Consider the following 13,057-nt stretch of genomic DNA (forward strand, 5'->3'; position numbering starts at 1 on the left):
GGCTTTCATTTAGCATGTTTTAAATGTCCATCCACGTTGCAGCATGTATCAGTATTTGTTTTATTCTGCGGCTACATAATATTCATTGTATAGAATATTATATTTCATTTACCTTTTCATCAGTTTATGGACATTTGCATTATTTCCACTTTTCAACAATTATGCGTAATGTTATGAATATTTGGTAGGCATATGTTTTCCATTCTTGGATACATACTGTCCTAGGAGTAGAATTGCTGGGTCATCTTATTTGTGTATTAACTCTTCCAGAAACTGCCAACCATTTTTCTAAAGCAGCTACATCAATTTATGTTTCACACCAGCAACATACAAAGATTCAAGTTTTTGCTGGGCACCGCTGGCTCATGCCTAGCTATTTGGGAGGCTGAGATCGGGAGGATCCAAGTTCAAGGCCAGTCTTGATTATGTGACCCCATCCCCAAAATAACCAGGCCAAAATGGATTGTGGTTCAAATGGTAGAGTGCCTGCTGCGTGAGCATCTGCTTTGCAAACTAGAAGCCCTGAGTTCAAATCTTGTCCCACCAAAAACATAAAAAATTCATTTTCCCCACATATTTGCCAGCACTGGTATTGTCCCTATTATAGCGAATAAGCAGTAGAATCCCACTGTGTGTGTGTGTGTGTGTGTGTGTGTGTGTTTTGTTTTTATTTTAAATTTTTGTATTATTTATTTAGTGCTGGGAATTGAACCCAGGGCCTCATCCATGATAGGCAAGAGCTCTACCACTAAGCCATACTACAAGCATCTCATTGTGGTTTGGATTTACATTTTCTTGGTGGCTAATTGAGATTGAGCATTTTTTTATGTGCTTGTTGTGATTGGCCATTTGTATATAAGATTTGGGAAAAATCTCTTATTCAAACCCCTATGCCCATTTTTAATTGAGTTATAATTCCTTGTTTAGTTAGGAGGTAGGAATCAAACAATTCTTTTGTACGTGGACGTCCCTTGTCCCAGCACCATTATTAAAAGGAATATTTTCCCCCATTCAATAGTCTTGGTACTCTTGTCAAAAATAATTGGCCAATATAGGGTTTTTTTTATGCCTGTTCTTCACCAGTGACACATCGTTTTGATTACTATCAGCTTTCCATCTTTGTTCTTTTTTTCTAATATTGACTATTCTGGGCCAGTTATATTTTCTAATGAATTTTAGAATCAGTTTGTTAATTTTGCAAACAAGCAGTGGGAAAATTGGGTAGGGATTACATTGACTCTCTAGATGTATTTGGGGACTGTTGCTATTTTCATGAAGTCTCATTCATAAATACAGAATGTCTCAAGTTTTTTGATCTTTAATTTCTTCCAGTAGTGCAGTAGTGTCTTGTAGTTTTCAATGTACAAGTTTTGGTCTTTTATTTTTGGATTGTAGATATTGTTCATTTCTGGTGTACAGAAGTATAACTGATTTTTTTTTTTTTCAGTGCTGGGGATTGAACCCAGGGCCTTGTGTATGCTAGGCAAGCACTTTGGCCACCTGAATGCTTAACCCTTGATTTTATATCTTGATCTTGTGTTCTACAGTCTTTATTTTTTCCTTTGTTTTTTATTTCTCTCTCTCTCTCTTTTTTTATAATCTTACTGAGCTTGTTTGTTAGCTATAATACAACTTTTTTTGTGGATTTCTTAGGATTTTCTGTATACAGGAGTATGTCATTTATGAAAAGAGATAGTAATGCTTCTTGTTTACAGTTTGTATAGCTTTTCTTTTTTTTTTTCCACATGTAATTGGCTTGTCTAGAATTTCTAGTACATTGTAAACAGAGGATATCTTTGTCTTGTTAATGTTTTTAGGGGTAAATGTTTAGTCTTTCACTACTTAGCATGATGTTAATTGTAGGATTTTTTTGTTTCATTTTTTTTTTTCCCTGCCATACTGGACTTTGAACTCAAGGCCTACAACTTGAGTCATGCCTCTAGCCCATTTTACTTTCAGGTTATTTTTTTTAGACAGGGTCTTGTGTTTTTTTTTGCATTGGGCAGGCCTCTTGCATAGCTGGGACCACAAGCATGTACTATGTCTGGCTTGTTGATTGAAATGGGTATCTTGTTCAGAGCTTCAGTGGCTCACATATGTAATCCTAGCTACTCGGGAGGGAGAGATCAGGAGGATCAAGGTTTGAAGCCAGCCTGGGAAAATAATTCTCAAGACTTTATCTCCAAAATACCTAGCACTAAGAATGGCTGATGGAGTAACATAAGTGCCTGCCTAGCAACTGTGAGGCCTTGAGTTCAAGCCCCAGTACCACCAAAACTGGGAAAAAAAAAATGGGGTCTTATTAACTTTTTGCTTTGGCTGGCCTCAGACTGATCTTCTACATCTCTGTCTCCTATGTAGCTGAGATTATCAGGGTGAGCCACTGCTCCCAGCTAGCTGCAGGTTTTTGATAGATGCCCTTTATCAGATTGAGGAAATTCCTTTCTATTCCTAGCTTTCGGTGTTCAGAGAGCTAACCATACCACCATGGAACTGCCACCTGTTCCTAGTTTTCTGTGTGTAAAGACACTAAAATGATGAAAATGATGTAGGATTTTTTTCATATGCTTTTTCTTTGTCTATTGAGAGTATAATTTTTTTTGTGTGTGTTTTCTATTATTATAGAAAAGTTGATTGATTTTTGATCAACCTTATATTCCGGGATAAATCCAACCTAGTTGTGGCGTATAATCATTTTTATATATCTCTGGAATTGGTTTGCATCTATTCACAGGATTTTGGCCCATAGTTTTATTGTAATGTCTTTGTTTTTGGTATGAGGGTACTGGATTCAGAATGAGTTGGATAGTGTACTTTAGCTTATGAAAAAGTTGGTAAGATTGGATCATGAAGCCATTTGGTTCTCAGGTTGTTTTTGTTTTTCTTTTTGGCAGTACTGGAGTTTGAACTCAGGGCCTCATGCTTACTAGGCAGGTACTATACCACTTGAGCCATATACCTCCAGACATTTTTTGTGTTGAGTGTTTTCAAGATAGGGTTTCCCAAACTATTTTCCCAGGCTGCCCTTGAACTGTGATCCTGATCTCTGTCTCTCAAGTAGCTAGGATTGTAGGTATAAGCCACTGGAATCTGGCATTGAACTTTTCTTTGAGGTCAGGTGTTTTGTTTTGTTTTTTCCCCTAATTTAATCCTTACATTAATTTAGGTTGTTTTATATTTCTGTTTCTTCTTGAGTCAGTTTTGGTAGTTCCAGTCTTTCTAGGACTGACTATTCCGTATAGGCTAATGTGCTAGCATACAATTAAGCACTTACAGTGTTCTCATAATACTGTTTCTTTCTGGAAGGTTGGTAATAATGTCTTCAGATTAGTAATTTTAGTCTTATCTCTTTCATATTTTGAATAATCCACCTAAAGGTCTGTTAGCTTTTTTGTTTTTTTTGAAAGAAGCAATTTTGGTTTTGTTGGTTTATTTATTTTTTAGTTTTTTTGAGGGAGACTTTTCATTTATCACCTCTTAATCTTTATTTTCTTCTTTCTGCATGCATTAGAATTAGTTTCCTCTTTAAATTTCTTTCTTAGGGTGGAATGTTAGGTTATTGATTTTAAGATATTTCTTTTTTGCCATATAGGCTTTTTAAGGTATAAAATTTTTAGGGCCTCATCTATGGTAAGCACTTCTTCACCTAGATTCCATGAATTTTGGCATGTTTCCATTTATGGCACTATGGCATAGTGCCTGGGCTATATATTCTTTTCTTATTATGTGGAATATTCAATAGATGTCTGTAGGTCTACTTGCATTACAGTGTTATTAAAGTCTCCATTTCCTTATTGATCTTGTGTTTAGTTGCTTTTATGTTAGACATTTTCTTGTGTTCCATTTTAATTCCCTTTGGATTTTTTTACTCAACTTTTTGAGTTATATTTTTCTTGATGTTTATAGGTATTATGTCATATCTTACTTTATACATTTATTTTGGATTAATGCCAGTTTAAATTGTATCATTTATAGACACTTTACTTTTGCATAGCTTCATTTTCTCACCTTCTTTTATGTATTGTCATACAAACTGTATCTTTATAACACAGACTTAAAATTATGGCTGTATATAGCATCTTTTAAGTCAACATGGAGGGAAAATGGCTTAGAAAAAAATGAATCTTAATCAGGTAATAGTGGCTCATGCCTGTAATCCTAGCTATTTGGGAGGCTAAGATTGGGAGGATCCCAGTTGGAGGCCAGACTGGGCAAATAGTTTGCAAGAGTCCATCTCCAAAATAGCCATAGCAAGTAGACTGGAGGCATGGCTTAAGTGGTAAATTGCCTGCTTTTGTAAGCATAAAACCCTGAGTTCAAACCCAGACTCACCAACAAACAAACAAAATCTTGCCTGTTTTTTATACTTACCTTATATGCTTATCTTTACTGATATTCTTTATTTCTTCATGTAGATTTGAATTACTGTCCATTTCAGCATGATGGACTTGCTTTAGATTTCCTTTCAGGGCAGGCCTACTTTCACTTTTTGTTTACCTAGGATATCTTATATTTTTTTTCTTTTTTGGAGACAGGGTCACTAGGTACCCTTGCCTCAGCCTCCTGAGAGCTGGGATTTCAGATGTGTGCCCTACCATACTCAGCTTTCTTTCTTTTTTTTTTTGCCTCAATAGACAAATTTTAACAGGTAAATCTATCCTGTAATGTCATAGTGGGGAGGAGATAACAAAGGGATGGTTGCCAGCCACTTCTTGGACTCAGAAAATATGGAACCCTTCTGGAATTTTGTTTTGTCATCTTTACACAAGGTGTTAGGAAAAACGCTGCTCACAAAGAAAGCTCACGAGAAAAGTCTCACATCCATAGAGCAAAGTTTAATGGCAGGCCCAAACTGCCAGGCTGGCTGGGGAAAAGATGGCACAGCCCAGAGTCTGGGCGAGGAGTGGCTCTTATAGAAGGGGGAGGTTAAGGAAGTTAGCACATGCTCAGTAGTCTCTGGTAGGGGTGGGGCTGTCTTACAGTGTGGGAATTTCTGTTAAGGGGCGGGGCTGCCATTTTGGCTGATTCACAAAATGGTAACATTATTACTCTTATCATTTCCCCATTTTTTCTTTAATAATGATGAGGGTAGGGGCTGAGGATCAGGAATTGGGGCATAGCATCAGTCTCTTTAGCTGCTTCCTACTGGCAGGGGGCATTGTATGGGGCAGGATCCTCAGGCTCCTGTGTCCTGGTGGGGGCCCTCATAGTACTCTGGATGGTTTTGGAGAGGTTGGTATCCCTGGAGGTACAACTGGTTAAACTTTGATTAGCAGTAGCAGACATGTAGTATGATACAAGGGAGGAAGCTTAAGAATAGGAGAGCAAGAAACATAGGTATTAAGATAGACATTGGCCAGGAGAACCACTGTGAAATGCTGTTCCCTAGACAATTCCAAGAGTCCTCCAATTCCCTTCTCCATTTTCTAATTGTTCCTTGAGCGGTGTCACCACTGGGGGATCCCATTGAGCTTGACAGCAGTGGGTGTCATGAGAATGACCAGATGAGGGGTGGTCCTCTGAAATCCCAATGGAGAGGGTAGAAGATCCTTTTAGGAGAACAAGATGCCCTGGTTTAACAGAAATTGTTATAGGTTGGGGCAGGATCTGGTCTGCATGCTCTCTGAGAAGTTCCCTGAGAAGGTTAAGATAAGGCAGGTAGTCAGCCAGAGGAGCAGAATCTGTTGGAGGCAAGTTTTCTAAGAGAAATGGGTGGCCATACATTATTTAAAAGGGGCTCAAGAAGGAAGGGCTTTAGAGAGCCTGTCCCTTTAAGACTACACCTAGGCAGGTGACCTGTGGGAGACATAATTGAACCTTCTCTTTAGAGACTTTGTGTCCCCGGAGGCCAGAAAGTTTTAAAAAGTACTCAGTTGTCCTGCAGATGAGGGGCACTGTGGCTCTGCATTGAAGAAGGGTGGCCTTTGGGTAGTGCCAATCTAATAAGTCTTTGGTTAGAGTTTGTCCACAAGATGAGGGTTGTCTTTAAATTCTTGTGGCAAAACTGACCAGGTTAGTTGCTATGTAGTGTTTGTGGGACCTTTAAAGGCAAATAGAGGCTGACTGTCACAATGCAGGTTAAATGTAGCACTTTTGGATAAAAGAGAGCTTTAGCTCATTTTATATAAGCTGACACTTTTTTGTATCGTATTTAGATAAAGTATAGACACAGAACACAGTTACAAGATGGTCATTTAAGATACATGAGCAAATATGTAAATAAACTCTGATTTAGTAGTACTTAAAGCTTGACAAGATCAGCAGAAAACACAAATAATTTTTTTGATAAAATCTTTCTCTGTAATTTTTTTGTAGATGTTAACTCAGAGCAGAACAATATTAAGATAACCTTGTTATTTTATAGACATAGAGAATTTGATTTTAGTTTGACATGACCCTAAAAATCTTTTAAGCAACTCTTAGATTTCATTAGGTTGTTGCTGTAAAGTAAAGTTGCTGTAAAGTAAAGTTGTTATTTTACATTGACACCTGACACTCTGGAGAGCAGGGCTCTGAAGTGTTCTGGGACTCAGTTTTCTCACCTGAAGAATGAGGGATCTGGTCTAGGTTAAATTACTTTCTTCCACTATGAGATGGCTGAAGTGGCATTAATGCCAGTTATTATTATTATTATTATTATTTTTAATTTGACATTGTTGGGGAATTGAACCCAGGGCTTTGTACATGCCGGGCAGACATTTTTTTCAGTGAGCTACTTTCTCAGCCCCAAATATATATATATATATATATATATTTTTTTTTCCTTTTATAGAAAAGGTCTAATTGGAGTATGGTATTATAATTTAAGGAACCCTGTGAAGGCCATTACTTTTGGTCACCCAAGGCATACTGAGGCCAGGCCTCAGTACAAAGCTTCCAGCATCTACCAGCCAGAAGACTGGAAGGTGCAGGTCCCATCTAGAAAGAACAAGACACTAGGATCCTGTCTTTTAGCTAACAGCAGGCAGCCTCTTTAATAAAGGCTACTTTTAACAAAGTAATAAATCATCCGTAAAGTTAGAGAAGGGCATTTAGAGGGCATCTCAGGCCAATAACAGTACCATATGGGACAACTAGTGTTAATATTTGGAGGGAAAAATTTATGTTGAGGCCAAAGGTATAGAAAATTTTAAATGAGAAGTTTAGAGACCACAGTAATGTGCTATTTCTGGGACTATGACCTTGAGCTAACAATTGGCCTACAAGGGCTAGGTCTGATGTCCTGAGGTGTGAGGTGGGGCTAGGAGCAGGACTTGTGCAAGGCGCCACTCCCTCCACACACACCTGGGAAAAATGACCCTGACTGCCTAGGCCTGATCCTGTGGCCTATCGCCCTTCCCCCCTTCCTGTATACTCTGCACGTGTTTATTCTAGGGGAAGTGGGGGCAGGCCACAGCCATCGCCATGTGTGGCTGGCAGCCCAGGATGTGCTGGGTCCTCTCTATGGATTTTCTTAGCTATGGCAGGCAGTTTTGCTGTGTCCAGGAGCCAGCATCCCTGAGCATGAATGCGCCTGTTTGCTTTCCCTTCTCCCCTTGTGGGGGTGGAGTTAGGGCGTGAGCGTGGCAGCCGCAGTTTTTTGTAAGCGCTTTTTGTAAAGCAGCTGACTTAAAGTTACTTTAGACTGAGAGGCCTGGCAAACTAGTTGGAATAACTTAAGTCATGAGGTACCATGTTACAAGTTTTTCATGGGAGGCAGGGTCCCAGTAAGCCCAGGAAGGGGAAGGCAGACAGAGACAAAGGACACATGGTGAGACCATGGAGGAAGCAGAAAAGGTATTGACACCTTAGGTAAGGGAGGGGAAGGCAGAGCCTGGAGGCATGACACACGCCTGAGGGATTAGCCATCACCTGTGTCTCTAGGTTGCTCCCATTGACTGGTACTGGAACACTTTCAGCAACACAAAACCTCCATTCTCTGGTTGCTGTCTTAGGAAAAAGGGGGCATTAGATGTGGAGGGGAGAGAGGAGAAAAGCAGCCGTCAGATGACATAATCAAACAGGACTCCGCCAATGTAGCATGAGGCATACCTGAATAAACCCAGGGCTTGGTCTCATCCCATAGGAAGGGAGCACGAGCTTTCCCAGAGCTGGAATTGCCTTGAGGCCACAGTTGGGAAGGAGTGGCTTGCTTAACTCCATGATTGGGAAAGTCTTTCAGGAAGATAAAAGGAGACAAGCAGCGTGAGCAGTGCAAGAAGTCTGCTTACATGAGAAAGAGGAGGTTTGGGAGAGGAATTGGTTGATTTAGAAACTGGTTTACAGGCTAATAGAATCTGCGCAGGGGAACAGAAAGTACAGAGGGAGGGTTTGATGTAGAGATAGGGAAAGGATTGGATGTAGGAGAGTTCCTTCCATTTACCAGCACACTCACAGAGATTGTATAAATCCCTTAAAATATTGGGATTGAAAGTGCCATTAAGTGGCCATTTGGAGACATTGTCTAATGGGTATTGGGGCCATGCCTGATTACAGAGAAAAATGAGCTTTCATGGCTTAAGATCAGGCATTAGGCAGAGGGGCCCAAGGTTGGCCAGGAGACATCCCAGTGGGGAGTGCTGACCTGAGGAGAGATATGGCAGGTGTCCCTGAAATATCAGGTCCTCAGGAGAGAGAGAGAAATGTGGAACACCCAGAGGGAATGTCTTCACCATGGGGGGGGGTGTCCACAGTCCCTAGTGGGGAACCCAGTTCCCAGGGACAAGAGCGAGCTGTGACCTAGCGCTAGGGTTTTGAGGGAATGAGACAGATCACAGCTCTGTGTGTGAGGTGAACTCATCAAGGGAGAGAGGACCTTGAGGGAAGATTGGCTGGTGGTGGATGGCGGTTGGAGGTGCGCTGGGGAGGAGGAACTTCCCATGAGCTAGTGAGAGAGTGGCGTTTTTTTTTTTTTTTTTTGGATCAGGGGTCCTGGTAAAGCAGCTCAGATCCTGGAGGAAGGGAATGGGAGTTGAGAGAGAGAGAGCGAGAGAGAGAGAGAGAGAGAGAGAGAGAGAGAGGGAGGGAGGGATGGGGTGGAAGAGGCTGGGAGAGCAAGGTCAGTGCTGGGGATGCACCCCGATCCGAGTCACGGCACCAAATGTTAGGAAAAACGCCGCTCACAAAGAAAGCTCACGAGAAAAGTCTCACGTCCATAGAGCAAGGTTTAATGGCAGGCCCAAACTGCCAGGCTGGCCGGGGAAAAGATGGCGCAGCCCAGAGTCTGGGCGAGGAGTGGCTTTTATAGAAGGGGGAGGTTAAGGAAGTTAGCACATGCTCAGTAGTCTCTGGTAGGGGTGGGGCTGTCTTAGAGCATGGGAATTTGTTTAAGGGCGGGGCTGCTATTTTGGCCGAGTCACAAAATGGCGACATTATTACTCTATCACAGGGGACATGTTAATCTTCTTGGTATCATTTCAGTTTTAGTCTATGTGCTGCTGATATGTGCTGCTGAAGGAGGACTCTCCTATTTGAAGGATAGTTTTACTGAATGTAGAATTCCTGGTGTCAGCCTGTGTCTTTCTGTTCTTTGTATCATTTCACCTCTCCTGGTCTTTGTTTTCTAATGAGAAATTAGCTGTTCTTACTGAGACTTCCTTGTTAAGTGATGTGTTGCTTTTCTATTGCTGCTTTCAAGATTTTTCTCTTTGTCTTTTGACAGTTTTATTATTATTTGTCTAGATGTGGGTCCTTTTTAAGTTTATTCTACCTGGAATTTATTGAGTTTTTGAATGTGCAGATATATGTTTTTCATCAAATTTGGGAAGGTTAGCCATTATTTCTTGAAATATTCTTTCTCCCATCTATCTGGGTGTTATATGTAAACTGGTATACTTGATGGTATCCCAAAGATTTCTGAGACTTTGTTTGTTTTTCTCCATTCTGTTTCTAAGACTTAATCTCAAAAATCCTATCTGCAGGTTTACTAAGTTTTAAATTTTTTTGATTCCAGTTTGCTATTGAATTTTTTCAGTGAAATTTTAATTTTGTTATTGTACTTTCAACCATCCTTCCTTCCTTCCTTCCTCCCTCCCTCCCTCCCTCACTCCCTCCCTCTCTCCCTCCTTGCAATTTCTAGATGGACATGGTGGTACACACCTGTTGGTCCAGTGCTTCAGAGGCTAAGGCAGGAGAGTTGTGAGTTCGAGGTCAGTCCAAGCTATACAGCAAGTCTAGGTCAGCCTGGCCTACATAGTGAGATGCTGTCTCAAAAAAAACAAAAGAGAAAAAGCAGCAAAAAAATAAATAAATTAGCTGGGTACCAGTGGCTCATGCCTGTAATCCTAGCTACTTGGGAGGTTGATAGCCTTGGTCCCAAGAATCAAGGTTCAAGGCCAGCCTAGGCAAATAGTTTATAAGCCCCCATCACCAAAAAAAAAAAAAAATCACCAGAACAAAATAGACTGGAGGTGTGACTCAAGCAGTAGAATGCCTATTTTGCAATCTCAAAGCCCTGAGTTCAAACTCCAGTCCCAATCAATCAATCAATCAGTAATATAATGGGGCAGCTCTGGAAACGGAATTGTCCTTCTTCCCTAGGGTTTGTTTTTTCTGTTTTTTGTTGCTGCTAATTCTTTAATGACTTTTAATTGAATAATTTTTGCACCCTTTTAACTATGTGGCTACTGAATTCTTTAGTCTTTCAGCCTATTGGTTACTTCAGCGATTGACTAGAGATTTCTTTACAAGCCTGGTATCATTAAGTCTCCCTGCCTTTTCTGAAGAGCTCTATGTGTATTGTGGCATTTGGCCATACCATTTACAGTTCTTTCTTAGCCTCATTTCCTGTTTGCTTAGAATCTCAAGGTCAGCTAGAGGAGAGAGCTAACAGCTTTCTCTAGTCTTTCCTGAGTTTGCTTAGAGCCTGACCTTCAGTATTCAGGAATTTGTCAGAGCTTTTCAAAATCTCCTATTAATATCCTATTCTCCTTTTGCACTTAAGTTTTGTTGTTGTTGTTTGTTTACTTCTTGTTTGCTTTACTAGTGATCAGAGAGAGGTAGCTACGATGTTAAACAATTGCCACCCTTTGCTTTAGACAAATGCTCCCCTGGAAAAAGGGCATGTATATACAGGCAGGATTTGCAACTGGGAGTTTTCTTAGGAATATTTAGGTAAGTCAATTGATAGTTGTTCAGAAATACGATGAAAGAGCTCTAATTTCATTCTTACTCCTCAGTGGCTGAGAGGCTGCTAATTTTCACTTTGATTCTAGCTCTTGGTTTTCTAGGCTGTCAGAGAGGTGGGAAAGGGGAGTGGAAATAAGCAAATTAAGGTGAACAGAGCTCATTGTTCTTTCTGAGATTCATCCATTTTTTCTGAATAAATATCCCTGGTTGTTAGGAGCCTTTCGTTAACTTCCAGATTTCTGTAAAAGTTGATTTTGAGTGTATTTGCCTTTGTTTAGTTAATTTTTTTTTTCTTTTTGAGACAGCGCTCACTATGTTTCTGAGGTTGGCCTAGAATTTGGTATTTAGCCCAGGCTGGCCTTGAATCTGTAATCCTCCTGTCCTGGCCTCTTGGATTACAGGTATGCACCACAGCCAGCTTTTTTAGTTGTTTTTCTGGAGATACTCTGAGATTCCTATTGCCCAAACTCACTGATGTTTTTTACTTGTGTGTATGTGTGTGTTTCAGGTCCTTGCATGGCAGGCATGTACTCTACCGCTGAGCTGTGGGCTTTGCTGAGTATCTTTGTAATCTCAGCAACTTGGAAGACTTTGGCAGGAGGAGCATGTGTTTGAGACCAGCCTCAGCTACACAGTGAGACCCTGTCTCAAAAAAAAAAAAAAAAGAAAGAAAAAATCAAAACCCCTAAACAAAAGCAAAACAAAAAACTCCAAAACTTACCAATATTTTTCAATTTCATTGAAATGTTCTTTTATGCTGGGCATGGTGTTTCACTCCTGTAAATCCCAGCACTCCTAGTGGATCGTGAATTCCAGGCAGGCCTGGGTGATGTAGAGACCTTGTCTCAACCCCCTTTCCACCTCCCATCCCACAAAATGTTCTTTTATAAACATTTTTGATGATAGCATATTCCATTTTATGGTTATATCATAATTAGTGCATTACTGTGTAGTAGGCAGTTGAGAAGGTAGTAGAAAATTACAGAAGGAACACAGGGTGTGTGTATATATATATATATATATATATATGTTATGCTGTGCTTTACTCTGTATATAATGGAAAAACAAAGTATTTTAGGCAGGTTAGTGCTGCAGGTAATTGGACTTAAGTTTGGGTAACTCATTCTGATAACAGTGTGTGAAGGAGGGGTTAGAATGGTGCAAGAGGGGAAAGGTAGGAAGCTACTAATATAATTGAGGTGAAAGACCATGAGGTACCAAAGCAAGTGCCAGGAAAGATGGAGAGAAAGATGTACTGGAGAAATGTATCTTTCTAGTAGGAAGGTAAACTTGGCAAAAATTGTTTATTTGTTCAGGATTAGAGATGGAGTATGGTGGGAGAAGATGAAAGGAGAATAGAATGAGTCTCAAATCAATCTCTGACTTAAGAGATAAGTGGTACCACTAGTAAAGTAAGGATTGAATATAGAAGCCAGGGAAGATGGAGACAGATGGTGGGTTTCTTTTAGGGGCAAGTTGAGTTTGAAACACCTGTGAAAAATGTAATTGGGTAGTTGGTTTGAGCCTGAATTTCAGAAAAGGGCATGAAGTGGTGGCTGTTGTGGTATTAGATGAAGAAGAAGGACATATTCCTGATATATCCATACTTAAAAGAGTGGGCACAGAAGAAGAGAAGCTCATAATCCCTGGGTGGGATTGCAAAAGGTACAGAAAGAACTGGGGTTTAGCTCAGAAGTAGAATAAGTGATTAGCATGTACTGGACCCAGAGATCAGTCCTGAGCACTAGAAAGATGGGAGGGAGAAATAAAGAGGGGTGGAGGGAGAGAGAGAGAGATTGAGAGAGAGAGAGAGAGAGAGAGAGAGAGAGAGAGAGAGAGAGAGAGAGCAAGAAGTAGGAGGAGGCAGAGGAAAAAGGTGAAAGAAAGAAAAGAAGGGAGTGCTCACTCTCTTTTCTGAGCACACCAAATTTGCATTTGGTCATGGTTGCTA

General features: G+C 40.4%; 1 protein-coding gene across 6 annotated transcripts in view; it reads left to right on the top strand.

Moving 5' to 3' along the window:
• Ralgapa1 (Ral GTPase activating protein catalytic subunit alpha 1) overlaps positions 1-13,057 on the top strand; it is a 241,944-nt gene that overhangs the window by 28,015 nt on the left and 200,872 nt on the right. The window lies entirely within an intron of this gene.

This window comes from Castor canadensis, chromosome 3 (genome assembly GCF_047511655.1).
Source record: "Castor canadensis chromosome 3, mCasCan1.hap1v2, whole genome shotgun sequence".
NCBI lineage: Eukaryota > Metazoa > Chordata > Mammalia > Rodentia > Castoridae > Castor > Castor canadensis.